We start from the raw sequence: 25,554 nt of genomic DNA, 5'->3' as shown, positions 1-25,554 counted from the left end.
CGATTACTTTCAAAGAACAAAACTCATTAATATTATCTCCATATTTTATAGACCTAATGATCTTGAAAATCACAGTAAAACTGGAATTCATGAACAGCTACTAAGGAATACTACAAATAAACAATAACATCTGAGGACAATTTTGGAGACACAGTCTGCAATAAACACTTAATATACACTATTTTGCTGAAAGAGATCTGCCATTAAGCAATTGGCAGATTAAAAATTAAAGTTCGCATTAATTGTTCACTTTCTAAAGCATGTGAAATGAGAAAATACAGTGTGTATCTTATAGCTTGCTATAAAGGAAATTTTGTCTGAATTATCAGATGATTATTATTCAGTTTCATAAAATACATGCTCAACTTTAAATAGGAAACAAAAATAACATTACTACAATAAAGAAGGCATTACAAACATATATGGGAAGGACAATTCATTAACAAACCATAGTGAGACCATCAGTTAATTATTTAAAACAAGTTCATCTTTACTCCATACCATATATTTAAAAATCTCCAGGCAAACTGAAGTGTAAAAAAACTCTAGAAAAATAGACATAATTTCTTTTAATTCCTAAATGGAAAAGAATTTCATAAAAATAATGGAATATAAAACAAAAGAGCCAAACAACCTCTTGAATCACCTCACAACACATCAAAAAATAATAAAATTAAAAGATACATGAAAATACAAAAAGAAATATCTGCACAAATATCAAACAAAAGAGGCTAATGCTCCTTCTTACAATGTAAACAGAAATGCACACACACCTCTACAGAAAAATGGTCTACCACCACAAAACAATATTCAAATTCATTAATAAATAAAGTGCAATTTAAAATAGCAATGATACAGTTGTGGCCCTTTAAATAGTAATTTTAAAAATAAAAAGAATATGAGATTAAAAAAGATTTATGTAAAAAAAGGTGTTTCTTATGGGCATAAATTAGATATAAACTACTAAACTCACACTTGAAGTAATGTTTTAGTGACATCAGAATTCTCTGAAGATATAATTTAAGTGAAAGTATTCTAGTAAGTGTCCTGCAGAAACATTTTCCCCATTTTACTGAAATTCAACATATGATGGTTTTTTGCTCCATTTTACATACATCCATTCATTTACATTCCCTACTACAAGCCAGGTAGACATGGCTTTCTTTTCTGTGTTGCAATTATTTTCTACAACAACCCTATTAATTCCCTTATTAGAATAAAAGACATTTTAAAAATTACAAAGGAGGTGTAACCTAGGTGACTCAATGGTTGAGCATCTGCCTTGGGCTCAGTTCATGATCCCGGGGTCTTGGGATCGAGTCCTGCATTGGACTCCCTGCTCAGACGGGAGCCTGCTTCTCCCTTGGCCTGTGTGTCTCTGCCTTTCTCTGTGTGTCTATCATGAGTGAATAAAATCTTTTTTTTTAAATCACAAACGAAATTAGAAGTATAATTTTAAATTGTTTTATGGACAGAACACCCAGACATGTAGATTAAAGGTTTTTTTTTCAATCCTAAGAGTTAAAAGTCATAAAACAGTGATGTAACTTGTATATATGTAATGTGACAGTCTCCATATGACACTGATTAAGTATACTCCAAGACCAGAAAAGCATCGCTCAAAAGAACAGCACAATTTTACAGCATATATGAAATGATAAGGAAGGGTAAACACGAAGCACTGTGAAAGGTGTGGCAGCATGCATTTCGACTCAGGAAGTTAAGTAGGCAGGGAGTTCAAGATTTACCAACACTATTTTTGTACTGGGGATGGGCATGAGAAATGGCAATTGGAAAACAGGGCTCTGCCTCTTGCCTCACGTCTCTGCTGTCTTTCATCTCCCCTCTCCCCTGCTCCTTAAGGACTGGCTCCCCACATCCAATCTGGGTCTTTCATCCTCATCCTGATTCTTCTTGGGCACTTGCTTGCTCCTCCTATCATTAAAGTCCTCCGTCCCCATCCTTGGCCCTGCGTACTGCCCCCTCTCTTCAAGGAGACCAAGACCACTAAGGTCAGGCTCACCTTGGGTGTGGGCGCATCCCAGTTAAGTGCAGCTGATGCTGACCTTGCTCAGACTGACACCAGCCCACCTCATCAACTCTTCCTCCATCCTACCAGATGGAACTGTGCAGGTCATCTCTTTTAGAGGCATTTTCTCCTCGCTACCTGGTTAACAGACTGGCCAAGCATTCCTGAGGCTGCTATTTTTAAAAAGTATCACAAACTGGGTGGCTCTGACCAATAGAAATTCATTCTCTCATAGTTCTGACAGCAAGAAGTCCTAGATTAGGGTGCCATCAGGTCCATGCTCCTTCTGGAGATTCTAGAAAAAGATCATTCCTAGTCTCTTCCTAGTTTCTAGTGTTGCCAACAAGATTGGCATCCCTTGGCTTGTAGATGCATCACTCCAATCTTTGCTTCTATGGTCAACAATATTCTTCCCATGCGTCTCTTGACTCGGCTTTCTGTGTGTGTGCCTCTGTGTGCAAACTTTCCTATTCCCATAAGTAACCAGCCATTGGATTAGGATCTACCCTAATCCAGTTAAAACATCATCTTAACTTAATTCCTTCTGCCAAGACACTACTTCCATGTAAGATCGCATTCACAGGTAAGGGGGTTAGAATTTAGGGGATACAATTCAACCTACAACATATGTATAGTTACCACACTAAAATGATTTTTAAGACGTCATCAAGGTTTAAATGTCATATCCGTTTCATAAAGGATAGCTAACAAATTAAGAATATGGATCATTAGGAAAGAAGTAATCATTTTCTGGAAGGACTACCATCTCAGGACACTGGTAATAACTCAAATGAAATTAAAAATTAAGACTTCAGTAAAGATGTTGGAACATAAGAGATTTAAGAAAAAACCAGCCTTTTTCTGTTAACCGCCCATTGAGAATCTATTTAACGTTCCAGTTGGGGAGCTATTTGCATTAATGTTCCATGTTACAACATAATACTTTGCTTTATGTTTCCTTAAATTTGAGATTGCTACTTAGTTTAACTTCTTTACGGTAACATGAATTTCTTTTTTTGCCAAACACACTAAGGTACTAAAATATTATGAGCCCAGTGATTTTATATTATTGAACCAAGTAAAACTACCTAGCCTAATTGCAGACACAGTATTATTTTACATCATAATTTAGCAATGGTTGTTATGCTAAATCTCTTAACATTTCATTTTCACAAATATATGAGAAAAAGACAAGAACACTCTTCAAATCAAGTAAGAGAAGTATTACCTCATAATAAAGATATAAAATTAAGGAATAACAATAACCTCTTGCTGTTTTATGAGGCAATAATCTAGTTCCCAGCTCTATTTCAAGGCCATTCCCCCAGAAAAGGTGAATTCAAAAAGGAATAATAGCAACCCCACCCATTTCATGTTAGATTATTTCTCCTGCAGTCAGGTTCTCAGTATACAGAGAGAGTGGATGATGATATCATTTTCTTCAACCCTGCTCTAGAAGTGAGCTACAAAAGTCTTCTGTCTTAGACAATTAGAATTTAAAAAACCAACAATTCTTCTGGTTTAAATATATAATGAGAGTCATCTCTCAAGTCATAGGAAAATCCTCAGAAATGGAACACGGTACTGAGGCCTGGTCCAGGTGGTGGAGACAGCAAAGGGAAAAAGAAGATGTTGAGAGAGATGTGAGAAGTTTGTAGAGTGTGTGATGCAGCCCTCACCCTCAAGATCTGCCTTTCTAACAAAAGCTTCAGTGAAAACTAGATTGTCCAGGCCTGCTTTCCTCTGGCTGAGTAAACATGAACGTGAAGGGGGCGGCTCTCTGTGCCAAGGCTGGCACGGGACAAGGACCACAGCCGCACATGGGAATACTACACCTCTGGATGATGTGCACACATGGCACAGCCTCTGTCCAGCCATTAAAGCCAGAGACCTGGGCTTTGTCACAGACTCCTTGCCTACCCCTGTCCAATTCCCTAAGTTACAAAGTGCTGTCAGTATCCCACAGAGTTCACTCAAATCTCTCCATGTTTCTCTCCTCACTGCCATGACATCAACACAAGCCATCCATGGCCCTTGCCCAGAGGGGAGCCACGGCCTCCTGAGCAGCACCTTCTCTCCAGAGTTGCTCCCTGGACTTGACTTTGCACAGTGCCACCAGAGAGATGCTTTACAGTAGAGATATAATTGGATTTTCTTAAAACAAGTCAGAGCTTTACCCTACCTTTAGGATAAACCAGACATTCTTTCATTGGTCCTACCTGAAGTTGTGGCTGTATCTAGAAGAATCCCATGAAAGATAACCCCTAGTCAGCTGTCTCTGCTCCCTAGGGCCTTCTGCCTATCCCCAGTGGGAGAGCTTCACCTTCCTTCTCCCTGGGCTCCGTTCCACTGTACTTGCCATTCCCTTATCCTTAGCACTACCAACACAATCAGCACACAGCACAGAGCTCACAGTCAAAGGCTGGGACTGCCCCAGAGTCTCCGGGGGGGATGGGGGGGGGGGCGGTATATGCCCACTACAGGCTCTGCTGCCACACAAAGAAGGGAGTGGGGAAAGGAATATAACACCTACCCATGATCCACATGCCTTAGGGAAAGATATGAGACCGCATTTTACATGGCTGCCCAAACTCCGGTCCCAAACCCAGTGCAGATCCAGAGATGTGGAGGGAGGTGCATGGATAGATACCCATAACTATTGACAAAGCCCCCTTTAAACTTAGGTGGGGGCACTGAATAATCTATGTGCATGTGCAAAATTTCCTGGGCCAGGAGAGGGTATCCTTCTATTACATTCTGTCATTCAGAATGGCTAATCTATGGCTTCACTTTTAGATTTTTCAAAGGGCAAATACATTTCCAAAAACATACTGTGTTTGCCCACATGAGCCCATATTATAACTACACTGATCCAAATTTGGAATTCAGTACATAACCCTTTAGACGACACAGTTCTTTCCAGTTACACCAAATTACTTGTATCTAATGATGCATCACAATTCCTTCCTATCGCTTAGGATGTGAGCCTGGGAATGTAACAGGCTGGTGGTCCTCCTTTAGTGGCAAAATCACTCGGATATAAAACTCCTGGGGCACCTGGGGGACTCAGTCTGCTATCTGACTCTTGATTTCAGCTCAGGTCATGATCTCGGGATCATGATACGGATCCCCACATCAGGCGCCTCGCTCAGTGAGGGGTCTGCTTAAGATTCTCTCTCCCCCCACCCCTGCTCATGCCGTCTCTAAATAAATAAATAAATAAATAAATAAATAAATAAATAAATATAAAAAATCCTTATAAAACCAAACAAACTTGGGCACTCTTTATAGATGTGTGGAAAAACCTGGTCTGTTAGGGAGGGAGCAACAGAAGGAAGGTGACCCAGAAAGAGCAGCAAAGGAGAGGATGGTGAGTAAGTCCTGGCAAAACTGAAGGACCTGGATCTTATTACTCCTGAAGTTTCAACTGTTTCTGTGCCCTTCCTGCTGCTTGGCTATTCAATTCTGCCTTGGATTTCATGAGCTATCCTCACAGTGTTCAATTAAATTCCCTCTTTTATTAAGCATATTGCCCGACATAAAACTGCGATTGTACAGGAAGTCTAACAACTTACAATATCCTGACATCATTCAGATATCATGGCTGGAGCCAACTGTCCAGAGGGCACTGCTTTCACATACTGCACAGCAAGGTACCTCCACTGCCCTCCAATGCCACTGATGTGTCTGTGAAGCAGAGACAAGCCCTGGCCGGTCTCGGCAGCTCAGGCAGCAGGCCCATGAGGAAAGCCAACAGAACAAAGAACACGCAGCTCTAATCCTGCGGCCAACTGTTCAGAGGTGGACATGCGCATTCTTTGACTATGCACGTGACCCTTGTCCCTACTTGCACAAAAGGAAAACAGCAAAGGTGTCCAAGAGACAGATCTGGGTGAACAGTAATGAGCACTCTGTGCAGCTTCAATTGCCTTCCATGAAACCAAACTAAAAACTAGATGCCAAGCTATGTTGAACTGTTTTGTAGAGCGTGAACTTTGCAAAATAGTCACATTTAACACAAAATGTTTAATAATAATGGGGTTGATTTCTCATGCTATAATTCTCACCAGCTTAATTTCATGATCATCACCTGGGTCATTAGAGATAGGTTCATTTTTTGGCAATAGTCTTCCTGGAATTATAAATGATGATCACTTGACTTCCGACAAACAATGCCAGCCAAGTATTTCTATGTTGTTTGTGTTGATAATTGCTGCTGGTTGGCTAGTTATCCTAGGAAACACAGACCCATATAACTGGATGGTCCCAGAGATACAACTGAAAGAAATCTGAGCTTGAGCAACTTGTTACCCCTACAAACACTTGGGCAGACTCTGCAGGCTCAGGTGCTGCCTCTGCTGCTCCTCCCAACCAAACTTCACTATTATTCTGCTGAGCTTTTTTTGTGTGTGTGTGTGTGTACCCTGTAATGGTTCATCTAGCTCTGTTTGACCTGTAGCCTGGCAGGAAAACTACTTTTGCCTTTTCGCTCCAATAGTCTGTTTTTTCAGCCATAAACCTCTCTTCCATACCTAGGAAACTTTTCTGATGAAGAATATATTGACCCTATGTATTACTTAACACACATCTGATGACTTTATGCCGCTCTTGAGGAAAATTTGACACTTTGAAAGAATTTTAAAACATAGCTCCTGGGATCCCTGGGTGGCGCAGCGGTTTGGCGCCTGCCTTTGGCCCAGGGCGCGATCCTGGAGACCCGGGATCGAATCCCACGTCGGGCTCCCGGTGCATGGAGCCTGCTTCTCTCTCTGCCTGTGTCTCTGCCTCTCTCTCTCTCTCTCTCTCTCTCTGAGTGTGACTATCGTAAATAAAATAAAAAAAAAAAAAAAACATAGCTCCTAAACTTAGTATTCACCTCTTGATATCCTAGAGGTACAAAAGATAGTTTTCTTAGTGGGAATATAAATGTAGTGATTCCGAATAAACATCTCTAAATAAAACAGTCTGTACTGAGTCCTTGTTTTACCACTGGATAATGGTATGGCCTTACAATAGGTCATGAATGCCTCTAAATATTATTCTCTTCCTATTTTATGTATTGTATTATATTTTGTTGAAATTAAATAAAATCAGTACTTCAAAAATACAAGCCATTTGATTACTCATGACAGAGTGAGAAAAATATTTGCTTTTTTATTTTGCCTTCTATATAATGAATTAAAACATTTTAACATTTTTACTGTACAGTAAGTACAATTTCTTATGGAAATGTAATGATTTTAACTCTGCTCTACTAAGAATATTATATTAATCAGTGATCTCCAGAAGATGCATTAACTACCTATATATTTAGATAGTAGTCAAAAGTCACCAGTCCTTGACCAATTCTCTGAACTTACATTAAGTTTATAAAAATGAACATCTTAACTACATTATTACCATTTACTGCTTTTCAGTTTGCCATTCTACATAACATCAAAGTTGTGACTAGTTTCTTTAGTGTTGAGAGATTGATGCTTCTGGTAACAGAATTATAGATGGGTGTGTGAAAGAGAAAGGAAAATATTTTCAGAAAAGAAGTTTGAATTCATTAAAGCAGGAGTGAGAAACTAGATTATTAGTGAACAAATCTTGATTATTACTATATTTTGGTATCACTAAAATGTGAACACAGGATAGGATGTGTCATAAAATTACAACATATCTACTTTGGATTTTTTGAAAAACAAGATTAATAGTCATCAAATTTAAAGAGCAACTTGAAGGCCATTACAGAGATCTAGATAAGAAATCAAGCAAATCTGAACTGATGTGATGGCTGAAAGGCACCTAGAGAAAAGGTGGATATGCAGGATAACATTAAAGACAAATCAAAAGGACATAGGAAATAAATATGACTCCTAAGGCAAATATAACTTGCTGGTGTCACACCATGGTTCCTGAAAAATGTATCATATGGAAAAGATGAGAGGAAAAGATATTTTTGTTAGTGTGTTGTTTCTGTTGTCATTATCTTCATCGATGGAGATGGAGATGGGCAGGAAATAAAAGTGGCAATGTATAAAAAGAAAATCTGAGAATTCTGTCTCTTTTATCGAAAGAAGGCTAGAAAACTCAGCCCACCATCTGACTCAGTGAGGAAGCCTGTCTTATGATGGAATCTTTGGGAAGAGAGTAAAAGAAAATAATTACTTGAGATAAATCAAAAAATCAAACCCTCAGTCTTGCTCAAATGCAAATTCTAAATTGTTATTGCATTTCTGGTATGGAAACCTCAAACCAAAAAACTAAAATCAAGACTGATCCAGAGGCTTGAAATCCCTAGACGCCAGGGGATGTAAATGCAAGATTATCCCATAGGACAGAAAGGATTCTGAGAGTATTCATCAAAATTCTCAAATTCATCAAAAATGATAAGCTACATAAAGACACTAAACACAATACAGACAGCAGATGCAACAACAGGGAAACTGGGATTCAAAATCTAAGATTATAGGACAATCTGAAAAATGTAAGTATGCTTAAAACAAAGAGACAGAAGGAAAGGAAAGAAAGTTGAAGGAATCACACTATAAAAAATAAATACATAAACTTGGGGAAAAGCTATACAAAATGTTTTCTTAGTATATGCCCTGAAATCTTAAAAAAGAAATGAATGACTTACATAGCAAATCTGCAAAATAGAAGATGTAAATAAATTAACAAAAATACTCAGTATCCAGACCCTTAAGTGAAATTAATAGCAACAAACAATAACAACATAAACACTCATTTTTCTCTCAAATTTTCCACATTACCAATTTCTCAGGAATCAAGGTGTGACAACTTAGAGCCATCTTTTTTTTTTTATTTTGTGGGTGGTACAGAACCCAATATATAACAAAGTAAACACAAAGAGATATAAAATTTTACAAAAAATTTGACTAATCCAGAGCCAAGTTACTTGTTTGAATTGTGTCTACAGTGAATATTAGTTAGGGATTTAATTATATATGATGTCACTTGCCTTCCTAAAACTTCAGACACTTGAAATTTTTTTTTACAGAGTTTTAATTGAGGCTGGATCCACAAAAATTAGAATACCTTCTTCCCTCTCAATAAATTCCCCTTTAGCATCAGAGGATAAAAGCATTCCACTGGCTTCATAACTGCATTCAAAGTAGAATCACATTAACAAAACACTGTCATTATAGCTTCTAAAAATCCAAGAACATTTTAAAGGGTAAAGATAGATTTCAGAAAACAATATCTCGAATAAAATTGGTGTTGTTCAATTCCATATTGTGCTTCCTTACTCTATGTTCTGACTTCAAGAGAAACTTAGAGGATATGAATGGAATCTAAAAAATCTTATTTCTTGGTCTTGGGGTCATGAGTAATACAAAAATAAGTGTGGTTTATTTACAAATTGATCATATGAGTGTCTATAGATAGAATATTTGAAACATCTTAGTACCAGTAATAGAACCACCTCCCTCTCTTTCCTTCTTTCCATTTTTCCTTGTATATTAGTTTTTAAATCTACCTTTCAGAATTTCCACTCTATTCCACCCACCAGAGACACAAAGCATAAGCGGAATCCTGCTTTAATATATATGGCAGGCTGGGGGATCCCTGGGTGGCTCAGCGGTTTAGCGCCTGCCTTTGGCCCAGGGCACAGTCCTGGAGTCCCAGGATCAAGTCCCATGTCAGGCTCCCTGAATGGAGCCTGCTTCTCCCTCTGCCTGTGTCTCTGCCTCTCTCTCTCTCTCTCTCTCTCTCTCTCTCTCTATCATGAATAAATAAATAAAATATTAATATATATATATATGGCAGGCTGTTAGATATTAAGTGAGCGCTATCATTCACGTCACCCCTAAATCTTTTTACTTCAAGTTAAATACCCCTAGTTAATAAGACCACATCTTTGGGCAGCCCCAATGGCTCAGCGGTTTAGCGCCGCCTTCAGCCCAGGGCGTGATCCTGGAGGCCTGGGATGGAGTCCCATGTCGGGATCCCTGCATGGAGAGAAGCAGGCTTCTCCCTCTGCCTGTGTCTCTGCCTCTCTCGCTTTCACTCTCTCTCTTTCTCTCTCTCTCTCTCTCTCTGATGAATAAATAAAATAAAATCTTAAAAAAAAAAGATTAAAAAAAAATAAGACCACATCTTTAACAAAATAAAGTCCTTGTTTCCCAACAGGGATTATGGGAGAACGCACTCAGCCACAATCGCTGGAAATGTGTAATTGCCTAGGAAATGCATTAAATGGAAGACAGATATGAACCAGGTCATAGGGCATCATTATTTTTAAAACATTCAATTATAAATTGACATTAAATTATTACAGATCAGCATTAACGTATACCAAATATCACATTTATACCCAGACAAAAATGAAAAGGAAATCCAATTAGCTGAAATGGAAATTAATGGCAATAAATTTTCAAAGCAGTGAGAACAAATTACCTTAGGATTCTGGTGTTTTTTTTTTTTTAAGTTTTTTTTTATTTATTTATGAGAGACACACAGAGAGAGAAGCAGAGACATAAGCAGGCTCCATGCAAGGAGCCCAATGTGGAACTCGATCCGGGGACTCCAGGATCACACCCTGGGCTGAAGGCAGGCGCTAAACTGCTGAACCACCCAGGGATCCCCATGTTTGCTGGTTTGTTGAAGACCTAACTATTCTTTGGGAAAATTAAAGGAAAAAAAAACTAATGTTTAAGCTACTGGAAGGTCTACTTTGCCCAAGACTTGGATGTGCCTGAGCTTGTTTGTAAAATCTATGGGTTAGGCTCCCAGGGTTCCAAATGCTCTTAGGCCTGAGGAGCCTCCTGGGAAAGAACTCTTCCAAGGAAAGAGCTAGTGAGCCATAAGGCTGGAGCTAAGTCTGAGTACTAAGTCTCAGGGCCGCAAGCTAAGAACAAGAAAATAAACAAGCCAACCAAAAAAAAAAAAATGTCACTAAATTCTGTAGAAGAGGTAGAGGGCAGATGGTGTATTATTTGGATCCTTTCTTACAGGGGTATGGTGCTGGGGGAAGGTACTGGATACTTTCCTCATTTGAAGTTACTTATGGACCAGCTGTTCAATCAAAGAAAAGTGAGGTCTGGCCCAGAAAAATACTACTTTCTTTAAATATGACTCTTATAGCTTAGGGGGAAAAAAGTGGGAGTGAAGAAAGCTTGGGAAAAAAACTGGTTAAACTATTAAGGAAAAGATCACAATAAATAAGAATTAAAAGTGTGAGACTTGAAACTCCAGAAAATGACAGAGAAGCAGAATAATTTGCCCCCTCTTGATCAAACTAAATGTGAGAGATTGTAGGGATGTGGACACTGGTCCTTTCCATACTCTTGAAGGGTAGTGTGGTTTCTTCTGGCCATCATTCTGTGCTCCAGGCCTCGCTAGGGCCACAGCCTACTCCTTCTTCAAGCCCCAAACTATATTAGTTCCTTAAGAGGCTTCAGGTGCTTCTCATAGAACTTCTGTGGCACACACTTGGATAGTCCAATTTATTGTTTAATGCCTTATTTTCTCTTGCATGGTCATGAAAAAAATACAATGTTTCTTTGAAGAAAACATCTAAGATATATAAATTCAAATATTATTTGCACTCCCTATGTCAAGACTGTATCTTGAAAAAACATGGACTCCTATATAATGTATAAATTAATGAGTGAATGAATGGACTAGCAAATAAACAAATAGGTAAATAAGGAAACACTCCTAAGGCACAAGTCAGGAAATAGATAATTTCAGTTTCATGAAGTTGCAGGTTCAATCAAGCAAATGGAATCGTAGATTTCCATGCCTGCCATGACTCAATGTATGGCTTTGGGAAAACCTTGTAATTTCTCCATACTTCAGTTTCTCACCCTATAAAAAGAGTATATTGCTTGAAATTCAATTCCCTCACAGCAGTGACGGTATTGATTCAACATTTATAAAATTTTTTTTAGCTTCCCTGATTAATAGGCAAAATACTGCGGTAGTTGCATAATACGCTTTCCAAAAAGTATAAAGGTAACTAGTCAAATCTAATGTAAAAGGATATCTGAAAAATCAATACCAGTCATATTTATTACTTCTCCATTCCATTTGCTAAGTCATAAAAATTACTTCTAACAGAAAAAGTGTCAAATTAATATTCAAGCCAGTTGAAGTGTTATCATCATAGGTTTACCTATTTTTGGGGGGTAGGGAGTTGTTTTGTTTTTCCAGGCTGCCCCCACATGTTTATATGGTACAGTCAGGAATGTTGGGCATGGTTTTGAAGGCCTCTAGCGTATTCGCTGGTTTCTGGCATTCTAATGCACTCTACTCTTATAACCATAAAAGTACTCTTGAGTGCTTCTGGAAATATATAACAAATCCTTAATCAATTTAAGAGTGTTTTAACTGCATACATGAAATTTCTTGGGAGGAAAATGTTAGCTATTCTACACACATATAGTACTTAAGTTAGCAAGAGAGTTCCTTCTCAAAGGCACAAAGAAGTTTCCCCATAGTAATATAATTTTCAGTTTTATGTGCATAAGTCCTATTGAATCCCTTAGAATAACAGGAAATTCTGCGGGAAAAAAACCCACAAAAATTGATAGTCATATTTATCCAATGCTAGAGGAATAAGTTAGCTATTTTGAATTGGATTACTCCTTTAATGCAATAGATAACCACTAAAGGTTAACCAGAATCTTAATTAACCAGAAATTGTAGGAGCTAAATATTCTGGACACAGAACTTTCTACAGTGTAGACTCTAAGAATAAAGTCAACTGATTAATACACTTCATTTTAAACTTCATGTATCATACGACTTTAGCCGGGACTTGAGTAGCAATTCTCTGGACTTTGATACATTAACTTTAATTTGCACATTAAACAGATTATAACATTTCAGAGATTTGCAAATTAATACATTGATAAGAAAACCAATATTTTGATATACAGTAATAATTATCCACATATATTCAGAACGGAGTAACCTCTTTTCTAATAATACAATGTCAATACCTTTCACTTACATGTTAAAAACTATAGTAATAAAAAAAAACTATAGTAATAAAAGTAAGGTGATTAGAATCATGCCTGGCACATAGTTGGCTCTTAATAGAATAATAATACATAACTCCTCATAAATTCTCATCAACAATATCTGAGTTAGAGCCATTTCTCCTAATAATTCTTATAATATTTTATACTAAGTGAAAACATGTCACAAACATGAGTTACTGTTTTTCTCTTCCTACCAATTAAAGAAGTATGAATATATACAATAATTATTCATATAACTCAGTTCTAACAACTCTTAAGTGAGATATTAACTATATATAACTTAGATTTGTTATACATGGGGTTAATACAATTATTTGCTCTCATCAGTGAACTCTTCCAATTGGTGTACGAGTCTCAAGGAATTTACTATACTATAAGCCTCCTTATGAATCAGAGCACAATTACCATGTTCAATTAAGCATAAATTTTTGTTCTTGGCTTTTATGAGAAACAGGCAAGCATCATCATAGGGATGCAAGGTGTTGTAACTTTTTTGAAAAAATGTTTTGGCACAATCTATGTAATATACACATATTCTTCCACCTATTAATTCTATGTCTAGAGTTTTACCTACAGGAATTTTGGGTAGATACACAGAGAGTTATATAAAAACCACCACAGCAACACTCTTTGTAATAGTAAAAATCTGCAAGCAACCTAAATATATACTAAAAAGAGAACAGTTAAATTATAAAACATACACATTAATTAAATAGGAGATCCAAAATCATATGCACTGATGTGGAAAGTATTGAAGATACAAAGTATCAAAATAAAAACAAGTGTAAAATAAAAATAAATTTTAACCTCACATAGTTCTTACACTTACACATGTATAGAAACAAAAGTCTGAAAGGAAGTGCACTAAAGTGTAACGATTAACTCGAATTTGTGGAATATGGAGGAAATCAATAAAGTGAGGGACATCCACTTTTTACTTTAAATACATCTGTGTTTTTTAGCTTTTTATTACCATAAAACATACATAAATCAAAAGTACACAGCTGATAAATACTAAATAAGCAACCTCATGGTACCAATCAGACCATGATAAAGACCATTTATCTGCATACCAGGAGCCTCTTTTCTTCCAGTCATTCCCCTCAAAATAGTTTCTATCATATCTGGGTTTTTTTTTCATATCTGTTTTAATATGTTACAAAGCATATGAATTCTTTTCTTTAAAAAAAAGGATTTAAAAAAAATATTGCTTCAGCAGCACAAGTTTCCTTTTTTGAATGTTAAATACACCCAGCAGGTTATTCAAAGAAATCAATTTAAAGTATACTCTGGGGGGATCCCTGGGTGGCGCAGCGGTTTAGCGCCTGCCTTTGGCCCAGGGCAGGATCCTGGAGACCCGGGATCGAATCCCACATCGGGCTCCCGGTGCATGGAGCCTGCTTCTCCCTCTGCCTGTGTCTCTGCCTCTCTCTCTCTCTGTGTGGCTATCATAAATAAATAAAAATTTAAAAAAAAAATAAAGTATATTCTGAACATTTTCAGGGTCTTTCCTATACGAACGGAGTTATTCCTCACAACTCCACAAGGCAAGAGGCAAGTATTATTATTACCCCTGTGTGCACACTCTGGAGCTATTATTACCCCTGTGTGCACGGCAGCTCCGTAAGAACTTCCCCAAGGCTCCTCCAAGGAGCCGACACACACAGATGTAGTCTGCGTCCAAGATTTGCAACTCCTTGTCAGAACCAAAGGAAAATAAAGGAAGTAAGACAAGAAAGTTGGGAGCACCAGGGTGTCTCTGGGACGAGGTCCTCTTTTTAGCTCCCTTTTGAATACATCACTTGACGTCTCTAATTCAACCCCTTACTGCAAAATAGAGTTGAGGTAAATTCCTCTTCTGATGTGATTCTGAAAATAATGTGACCCACTAAACTAGAGAGCAAAGACGCCTCCTCATGATGTAGTGCAATCACATACTGCATTCAGAAGTGACTCATACAAGGAAATACAGCCACAATTTTTGAAACTATTGGAAACAATAATTTTAATTTAATGTTATTTTTGGACACAGGAGGGTTTTTTTCCCCCTAAATAAGCAAGTTGGTGGTTTTGAAGGGTCTTGCTCATCTTTTTGTGGAAAATGCCTAAAAACAAACCACTAAAAACTAAACAAAAAATTTTCCTTCCTCAATTGTGCCTGGAAAAAGACCTAACTTCTCTCACCAAAAGGCCACACATACTTTAACAGACACATCTGGGATTTCTGGACCCCATATTTTGAAACAATGACATAAACAAATACAGAACACACTTGCTCTCAGATGAAATCCATAATTCTGAGGGTTAGAAATTCCTCAAAATAACATGAAGTGTGTCTCCGCAGCAAGCAGCCAGAGAGGCCAAAGTTTGCTGCTGGAGAGAAGTAGAAGTACGACGACTATAAACCTCAACTAGAATCTGTCTTTTTGATTTGTTTATTCAAAATTCAAGTTCATGCCGGATATATCTTTTCTTCTTCTAGAAAATCAATTAATACCTTAGTACAAATGATGCTTTAAATAAGTTAGCATAAAAAATAACCAATAAAATTCCTTCCAAAACTATAAGGAATAAAGAATCAGTGTCCAAACTATAAGCAGGATCTTCTTTGTAGCTGTCTGGCTTCGGATGCGAGCCCTTTGAAGACACACGTGGAATAGTGCAGTTAGTGAATTTCTATCGAAACGCCCAGGTGCTGGCACTGCAGACACAGAGATAGGATCTCTACCCTCTGTGAGTCCAGGTCTCTCTAGAAGACCGATTCGCATATAATTAGCCTCAGCACAATATGCTTTTATATCAACAGCCCCCCAAAAGGTGTATTACAAAGAGAAAAAAATGAAATCTGCATGAACCTTAGGGAAGGCTTCCCAGAGGAGGTGACATCTGAGCTAAGCCGTGAAAAGTAAGTAGAGTTCTGTCCAGGTAGGCAGCAAAAGAGTGAGGGGCAATTAGTTGAAGGGAGCTGGAGCAGTGGAAGGCAAAGGTGGAGAGAGTACCCCAGGGAGAAAAAAAAGGAAGTGCCTAATTGTATTTTATAACATAGAGCATTCACAAAAATAGCTAAGTCTTACATTAGGACCCACTCTACAAAGAATGCTTTCTGCTTTCACATATCAGAAAGCAGATATGTGACCTGAATTCTTGGAGGAGGAGAGTCCCTAATTTATGAATCCAAGGATTCCTTAGGAAAAATAGACCCTCTGGTTTGTTGGCTGTTCTCTAATGAACAGGCTTTTTATTCAACATCAGGCATGAAGTGTCTGAATGGACTTGAGTTTTGCTCTGCCTTCTGTGGACTTCTTGTCAGTGCATGGGGCAGATTCACAATGTAAGCCCCTGACTTATGACCGTCCCTTAAGTCCCCTGGAATGGCCCCTCACCTGTCACGGGGTTGCCCAGAACCTTTATCTCTCTGCTAACAAGTAGCTGTGCAAGGTCACTCTCCTCTTAGAAAACAGAAAGACACTCTGATCCATACAATAGGGTATTTTTGTAGCCACTTCCCCCTCTTAAAACTACATTTCAAAAATTAAAGCATAAATGAAAAGAGAGGTATGAGATAAACAGAAAGAGTATGTTTTTAAGTACCTCTGCCCTGCCTGCTTGAGCATCAGTTAGTAAATGATGTGAAATCCCTATGTCAGTTTGACTGCTTCCAGGTAACATGATTACCTGCCTAATTTAAAACCACTAAATCAGGGATCCCTGGGTGGCGCAGCGGTTTGGCGCCTGCCTTTGGCCCAGGGCGCGATCCTGGAGACCCGGGATCGAATCCCACATCGGGCTCCCGGTGCATGGAGCCTGCTTCTCCCTCTGCCTGCGTCTCTGCCTCTCTCTCTCTCCTCTCTGTGCATTCTCATAAATAAATAAAAAATCTTTAAATAAAATAAAATAAATAAATAAAACCACTAAATCAGACAATATATATGTGTGGAATTTCCGGTATCTTTGCACTTACTAATGAGATGGAAAAAATTATGTACTGTTTAGACCTCATACGAGTATTAGTACAATCACATACTTAGAATACTAATTGTTTCATACTTCAAAATAACTTTCACATTCAACCCAAAACTCATGTAGGTAAAGTCATCCTCCCTAATTTTATGTTAACATTCTACTTTTCCATTTTGCTTCTTTAAGTCATCTTCAAACATTTTTTCATGGAAGCCTACCCTAGGCAGAGGTCAGAGGTGGTATTCAGACCAGTCACATTTACTTACAGTCAACTACAGATCAGGTCATAGATAAAATGGCTGTCAAAATTAAACCTAAAGAATTCTAGAACATAAGTTTGAATTGGGTAATTCATCACAGGAATGCTTACATGTGATATTTTTATTTTCAGTTTCATCAGGTTGTGCCAATGTTACTGAACTCAAGATACTGAAATTGTGGTACAAACTGAAAGCTCAGACATATTTCATGGGAAGATGTTCCATGACAAATGAACAAATGATTTTATTAAGTATTATAATCTTAGGCAGTTGCGATTATAGCCAACTTTGCTTTTTCTGATACTACAGACTATAAATAAAAGTTTCTTATTACTGAATTATTTATCTTTGGAAAAATAAGTAATTGCCATTATTAAAAATGAATCAAGGGATCCCTGGGTGGCGCTGCGGTTTGGCGCCTGCCTTTGGCCCAGGGCGCAATCCTGGAGACCCGGGATCGAATCCCACGTCGGGCTCCCGGTGCATGGAGCCTGCTTCTCCCTCTGCCTATGTCTCTGCCTCTCTCTCTCTCTGTGTGACTATCATAAATAAATTTATTTTTTTTAAAGATTTTATTTATTTATTCATGAGAGACACAGAGAGAGGCAGAGACACATGCAGAGGGAGAAGCAGGCTTTTTGGAAGGAGCCTGATGTGGGACTCGATCCCAGGACCCGGGATCATGCCCTGAGCCAAAGGCAGATGCTCAATCGCTGAGCCACCCAGGGGTCCCTAAAAAAAAATTTTTTTTTAATGAATCAAAAGTACCTACTAATAATATTTTAAAAATAGAAAAAATAGATATTAAGGTGAGTCAAACAAACATCTACATCTTATATAGTTTTCTAGGTATTCTGCTCTCCCCACTCGTATATTATTCCTGGAAAAATAAATATGTTGAAAATAGTCAATCTGTATAAAGCTCACCTGTAAATCCTCTCTATATAAAGTTTATCTATCTACACAGACCAAAGAGAGTTGTTTGATTTTGTTACTTAAACTTAAGAGGAAGGTATAAAGATTCTCCACGCCTGCCTGGAAGTAGAACAATTCTCTCATACAGATGCCTGGAAATCTTCTGGCTTTAACAAGTGGTCTTAAGATCTGCTTTGGTTGTGGGGTCTCAACTGGAGAAAATTGTGCTTCCAGAAGATGTCTGGCCATGTCTGGAGATGCTGTCATTACTTGGGGAAGGGGTGTTGCTGTGGGTACGGACTGGGGATGCTCCTTAACACTCCATAATATAGCAGACAGCCACACACACACACCCCCAACAAAGAATTATTGAGCCCAAAACATCAATAATAAGAGGTTGAAAACACCTGAAACTAATGTAATACTGTATGTCAACTATTGGGAAACACAACTTTGGGAAACACTGTATATCAACTATTGGAAATACTGGTCTGCATATATTGTAGGTTCCAGCATAACATCAATATTAGTATATGTTTTTAAATTACAGATGCATCTGGCAGTTCCAGGTAAGCCTTAAAAACAGGGCCTTACCAATAATTTTAACTTACTTTCCTCACTCAACCCCACTCTGCTATATAGTCATTATATCTGAATCTAAGGACGGAGTGATAAATTCTAGAAACAGAGGAGCTTATAACCCCCTATTGTCTCTGCAGAGATAAGAATCATAGCATTATTTAGAGTTATCTTAAGTTTACATTAAGTTCATCAAACCTATTGTCAATTGAAAAATATACAAATTATTTTAATTGGTACCTTCAGGCTGAGAAAAGCAACTGAGGAAACTTAAATATGGACTATAAAATAAAAGTACCATTACTTAATGTACTCAAAATTGCTCAGGGAAGTTGAGGAACTCCATAAATCAAACCCTTCACAAAATTCTAGATTACTACATGTAGAAGTATTTGTTAAGAAATTCTGTGCAACATAAATGGCCAAACCTCAGTTTCAAGCACCTCTAATGTCTTCTCTTTGGGCTCCAAATACAGCCTCAGATTTGCCAAGATCACCCAAGAATGCCAAATTCATACCTGGACCAAGTTTATAGTCCCCAGTCTATGGACTCCAAAATGACTTCTAGCTCTAAATATTTATGAAAATTTTTGATTAATGGAGAATAACAATAATAATCATAATAGCTGATACTCAGACACTATTCTAAGTACTTCACATATATTTACTCACTGAATTCTAAGAAGAAACTTATAAAGTATATGTTCTATTCCATATCAGAAAACTGAAACAAAACCAATTTAAGTAACATGCTTATCACTCTAGAGTCTTTAGTATCAAAGCTTGGGTTTGAATGCAAGCAGCCTGGCTCCATATTCTTTGTACTTAACCACTTGCTATAAAAAGAATTGAGTCCCTTGGATTTCAAGTGCTATAAAATACTTGTATCTTCAGAGATCTTCAGGATCCTTGGCTTACTCACTGGTAAAGTCATATGGAAAATAAATACATGCATACACACATACATGTAAGCTGGGCCTGGATTCAGACCTGTAATTCTACTGGGTTAATACAAAAATCCCTGAGGTTCTTCTTAAGGCTGGCCTGTAGTCTTACGGTCATGGCTATCCCCACTCTTCCCAATCTCATGGCAGAGGATGCCCAGTGCCACCATCACAGCTCTCATCCCCATTTTTTTTTTTAAGATTTATTTATTTATTCAGAGAGAGAGAGGGGGGGGCAGAGACACAGGCAGGGGGAAAAGCAGGCTCCATGCAGGAAGCCCGACATGGGACTCGATCCCGGGTCTTCAGGATCACACCCCAGGCTGCAGGCGGCGCTAAACTACTGCACCACCAGGGCTGCCCCTCATCCCCATTTTCTTTATGCATTCACTCAACAGAAACTTACTGGCCCCTACTCACTGGAGATATGGAAATGACAAATGCCAGTAAATTCTCAGTCTAGAGCAAGATCTAAATTCATGTAATCTATTACATGTCAATGTGGCAAGTGCTGTGCTAAAGGTAGAAACTGAGTGCTTTGGCATCAAAAAGGAAAGAAACATCCAACTCGGCCTTTGGAAGACAGATGAACTTACCAGAAGAGGTAACATTTTATGTCTGTGGTCTTGAAAAAGAAGTAAAAAATAAAGTTTCAGGGGCAGAAGAGATGTCTTGCAGGTAGAAAGAATCACATGCACAAAGAAATGAGGTGGAAATGATGAGAGTGTATTTATCTGAGAACTGCAGTTCTCCATACAGCTAGAGATTCTTGTGACCAGGTGCTAACAGATGAGAATAGCAACCTGAGCAAGGTTCTCAGCATGGAAGGGCCTGTGCTCCCTGCTAAGAATTCTGGAATTATCTTAGAGGCAAGAGAAAATTTCTTGAAGAATTTTAAGTCAAGGAGTGACCTGAAAAAAAAACTGTGAACAAATGTGATTGAACATTCAAGGGATGGAGAGAAGAGTTTTGGAATGGTTCCAGCATAGTCCAGGACGGTCCCTCAGGACTAAACCAAAGACAGTATGACCAAGTGTGTATAGGACATGTGTCCACCTAAAGCTAATATGATAATCTGAGAATTAAACTGTGATCTTGGTTATCATGGTTAATTCAGTTAATATTGTTAACCATTCCTTGTGAATGGTATATGCCAAGAAAAAGTAAAACTTATTTTAAGAGACTAGCAGCCTCAAAGTCTTCAAAATTAACATAAAGAAAACCTATTCATCACACTCTAACTTTTTTTTAAAGGTTTTATTTATTTATTCATGAGAGACACACAGAGAGAGAGAGAGAGAGAGAGAGAGAGAGAGGCAGGGAGAAGCAGGCTCCATGCAGGGAGCCGGAGGCAGGACTTGATCCTAGCACCCCGGGACCAAGCCCCGGGCCAAAGGCAGGTGCTCAACCACTAACCCACCAAGGCATCCCAGTCTCACTCTAATTTTTGCATGTCTTTAGCAACACTAAAAATAAGAAAGCACTTAAAAAGCATGTCTATGTACCCAGATTTTTGCTAGGTCTCTTGATGAATGAAACCTGGAAAATCTAAAGGCAATGATCAAGGAGACAAAACAGACCTAATTAAAATTCTTTTTGGGTCAACTAAGGAAAAAAGAAAAACGGTAGCATCATCTGAACACCTGAAAGTTCATGTAAAAAATTTAGTCGTGCTGCCATTCTTGATGGAATTTTTGAGGTCTGCATTCTTGAGTTACGTACTAGAAGCAAAGTTTGAGAACACAGAAAACCTGCAAAAGGGAAACTGAACATGACTCACCCACTTGTGATTAAATCTGGCTAGAATTACTTGAGTCATAATCATACATGAACATATATTTGCATTTAAATATAAACTTTTAAGTGAAAAGAATTAGCTAATTCAGAAACCTGCTGACTCCCCAAGTCATCATCACTTTCAACACAATGGACATATTAGGTTAGAAGTATTCAATCTCTGAGAACATTTAGGTCTTTTCAAATTCTTTAACATCGGGGAGTTCAGAGTCAAAGGTGAACTGTAATGAATAGATCACTCCATGGGGTATATACAGAGGTCTGTGAATTGTGTATATGACCTTCTGGAGAATAAGCTCTCCCAGCATGTGGTACACTTACTTGATTAAGTATAGAATTTCAAATCGAATGCTATTGCTTTTGTGAGTAGAATTAAACTTAATAGCATATGAATATAAATTTTTATGATTTAATTGTAGCCTTCACTAGAAATGTCCCTTTCATTTTAGAAAGAAAAGAGGAAAGAATCACAGAAACAGCAGCAATAATTTACATGAAAAACTAAGGTCACATCAATTTAGGCCACTGCTAATATTTCTTCATAAAGTCTTTGAGGGAAAAAGATACTCATAAGAGTATCTTGTATGTAAGACTGTGATGGGCCTCATTCAGACCTGTACATCTATGCGGGAAACGTACTGACTACTTTTATTATTTTCTAAGTCCTAAACTGAAATAAAGCTGCAGATTGGTTGATAAGAATATTCAAGTAATACTAAGGTAAAAAAAAAAAAAAAAAAAAAAAAAAACAGTAGCATCATCTGAACACCTGAAAGTTCATGTAAAGAATTTAGTAGTGCTGCTATTCTTCACAGAATTTTTGAGGCTTGCATTCTTAAGTTACCTACTAGAAGCAAAGTATGAGAATACAGAAAACCTGCAAAAGGGAAATTCAACATAACTCACCCACCTATTACACTAGACATACCTTTTGCCCACCTATTACACTAGAGAGACTTTACGGTATTTGAGAGTTATTTTTATTTTGTTTTTTAGTAGATGACATGTTAACATACTACAGCAGGTACTGTGAATGGACCCCCTTCTTCAAGGACCCTTTTGCAGTGATTTTCACACATTCGCACACTAGAAGACCCTTACAGAGATTCTGGGAACCAGCAATGGTTGGAGGGCGTTAGTGAGTGATTCACGGGCCACCCACATTCTATTTCACTCAGGGAGGGCAGTGAATATTTCTCCAGTGGGCACAGTGTCAGTTTTCACTTGAATAAAGGGGCCTGTGGCTCAATACACAAATAAATTAAAAATGAAAACCACTGTGTTAGTGAAAAAAGACATGCAAGTTATAAAACAGATTATCAACAGCAAAACAAAAGTATTAACCTGGAGAAAACCCTAAAAATGTAAAGTCTGATATGATATCCATGCAAACTTAAAGTATTTCCAAAATATGGGTGACCCCATTATAATTTAAACTTGCCTCTAGAAATGTATTATGCGGTTCTTATTAGCTGGTTCAACATAAATGTGTAGATTTGAGATTCATAACCAGCATTCAGGCTTGAAACAACAACAACAGCAACCAAAACTCTGTAACCTTGATAGCATCTACCAATGGATGAGACTTGAAAAGCAGAGGAAAATTCTACATAGAAGTTAAATACTAAAAAAAAAAAAAAAAAAAAAAAAAATCGGTCATACGTTCCTGACATTTGAGAAGCGTTCTCCAAATTCAGTCATTTGCCACCAACCTTCATGATTTTGGCTATTTCAGCCAAGCCTTTGCTCACTGTTACTTCATCTGCTTCTTTAAATAGGGACTTTCTAAAATTTGATTTGCTTTACTTCAATACTTTTTTTTGCCCTTTTCTTCCACAATATTATCTGTGAAAGTATAGGTTTAATATGAAATTTTATGTATTTTTCTAATACCCTTAGGAATAAATACATAACTAATATTATAAAAATAAAATTTTTGTTTGGAGACCACCTGAAATGAACTTCTATCTGGCTGGTGGAAGCAACTGCCCATTGTAACCCTTAATGATAAGGACTCTGAAGTCAGACTACAGGATTGGGATCCTGACTGCATTCCAGAGCATAACTGGGTCTCAGTTTCCTCACCTGTAAAATGGTAATAATAAAAGAAACAAATTTATAGCATAGTTGAAAAGATAAAATTAAGCTAATCCACGTAAACACCTTAAAGTGTTCTGCATAAAGTAAAGCCTCAGGAAATGTCAGCTATGGTGTTATGATGATGATAATGATTGACAGTGGTAATGATTGATGACAACAATGGTGAGGACTTACACAGAAAAAATTACAAGTGTATAAAAATGAATCTGACAATTTCTACTTTAGAATATACTTCTTTAAGATATGAATATACTTAAGAAAATATGCATGAGGTGTGAAATTTCAAAATAGCTATTCAATATTGGTTTAATGCAACTTCACTTTCAAAGTATTCCAATGTGATCACAGCAATCAAACTGTGCCTAAAATTTTTAATCTAAAATTATCTACCTGTGAATGAATAAGATTAAAAAAAAATCCTAACATGATAATATAGGTCTTTTTCCCATGCCCCAAAAGTACACCAAAATAAATGTACTTAACCATAAATAAAAGTTTTAAAAATATGATCATGTTGTATTAAAATGTTTCACATGGAGAAAAAAATTAGAATTCCTGACACATTAATATGGTGTTATTCATCACCCATGGATTGAAATCTCAGGGTGAGAAAAGGGCCAGGCCAATGCTGAAAGGTTTCAAATATCAAACTATACTATTATGTCAGTGACCTAAGATCAATTAGCACCTTTCAATGACAGAAAAGGTTACAGTGAGACTCAGAGGTGCACTCTCTGAAACTATTTTAAACCACCATAAAAATGTGGTTTTGATAACTCAAAATGGTTTCTATTTTTAAATTAATCCATTTCATCTCTTTTTCTGGAAGACAGAAAAGGAGTTAGGGCAGTAAGGGTAGTGGTATTCATTTTCAGTACCTCTCTACTAGTAGAAACATAGCTGGACACGCGCAAGGATCACAAAGAGTAAAATGGGGTATCACCAAGGTATATACTAATGTGCAGTACCAGGAGCAATATTAGGTGACAGTAATGTTTACAAAGTCTTCAAACCTCTTAAAAGCAATCAAAAATTGCTTGTACTGTGCTTGAATATGAGATTCTTATTTTCTTCCACTCAAGTTCAAACTAAATGATGCCAAGTTTGGCTCCATGTACAAATTAATGAATATTCAGTGCCCCCCACATTAAAACACATCTAACTGAATGTAAATACACCACTGCATCTCATCCATCTCCTCAATAAATTCCTGAAAGATCATGTCGTTTCTTAGTTCACTGGGAAAAATTCAAGAGAGAAGCAGGTACACTGCAACATCATCCATTCTTTCTCATGTTGATTTCATTCCCCCAGTAACCACTGTAATAAAATCCCCCAACTGTATTTCTTAATACACTTATTTTAAGATACTCTATAGGAAGACACATTATAAGAGGTTAGTTTAGAATATGTACAAATAATATCCATTTAAGAAAGAAACTGCTGTGATTATATTCTCACTGAAATAAGTAGGTGTTTGATAGAGGTTTGTTCAGTTCTTCAGTGAAAAGATTCAAGACGTCTTCTGTTTTTAATACCACGCTTTTCTGTTTGTTTCTTAAATAAGTGATCTGAAATATTTACAACCAGACAGTACCTAATTTTAGGTTTTAAGTGCTTTAACAGCTCGGTGAAATATGATCAGCAGCTGCAATACAGAACTATGGTGAATAAAGTCCTTATAAAGGGGGCCTGTTTTTACTGAATGTTCAGTGTTCCTGAATTTACCTAATAGAAAAAAAAAAGATAATGAAAAAACATAATAAATACCTGAGCTCTTAAATTACTTAACACTTCACTAAGTCTTGAAAAGGATTATCTCCCCTCTTCTTGAATTCTCTATAAAAATGTGAGGTTTCATTGAGTAAAATAATTTTATTATTTGAAATTTAGAATGTGAGCTTTCCAACATCCTAACTGTTCGTAACAACAGCTATGGCTTTTCTCCCATTCTATTTTTCAAAAAATCCTGG

The 25,554-nt window shown here is 37.3% G+C and overlaps 1 protein-coding gene across 9 annotated transcripts in view; it reads right to left on the bottom strand.

Annotated features, from left to right (window-relative positions):
* EYA4 (EYA transcriptional coactivator and phosphatase 4) overlaps nucleotides 1-25,554 on the bottom strand; it is a 306,395-nt gene that overhangs the window by 242,407 nt on the left and 38,434 nt on the right. The gene's annotated exons all lie outside the window — the stretch shown is intronic.

Source organism: Canis lupus, chromosome 1 (assembly GCF_003254725.2).
Source record: "Canis lupus dingo isolate Sandy chromosome 1, ASM325472v2, whole genome shotgun sequence".
In the NCBI taxonomy this organism is placed as follows: domain Eukaryota; kingdom Metazoa; phylum Chordata; class Mammalia; order Carnivora; family Canidae; genus Canis; species Canis lupus.
Note: the sequence above shows the minus strand (reverse complement) of the source record. Positions and strands in the feature narration are given on the sequence as shown.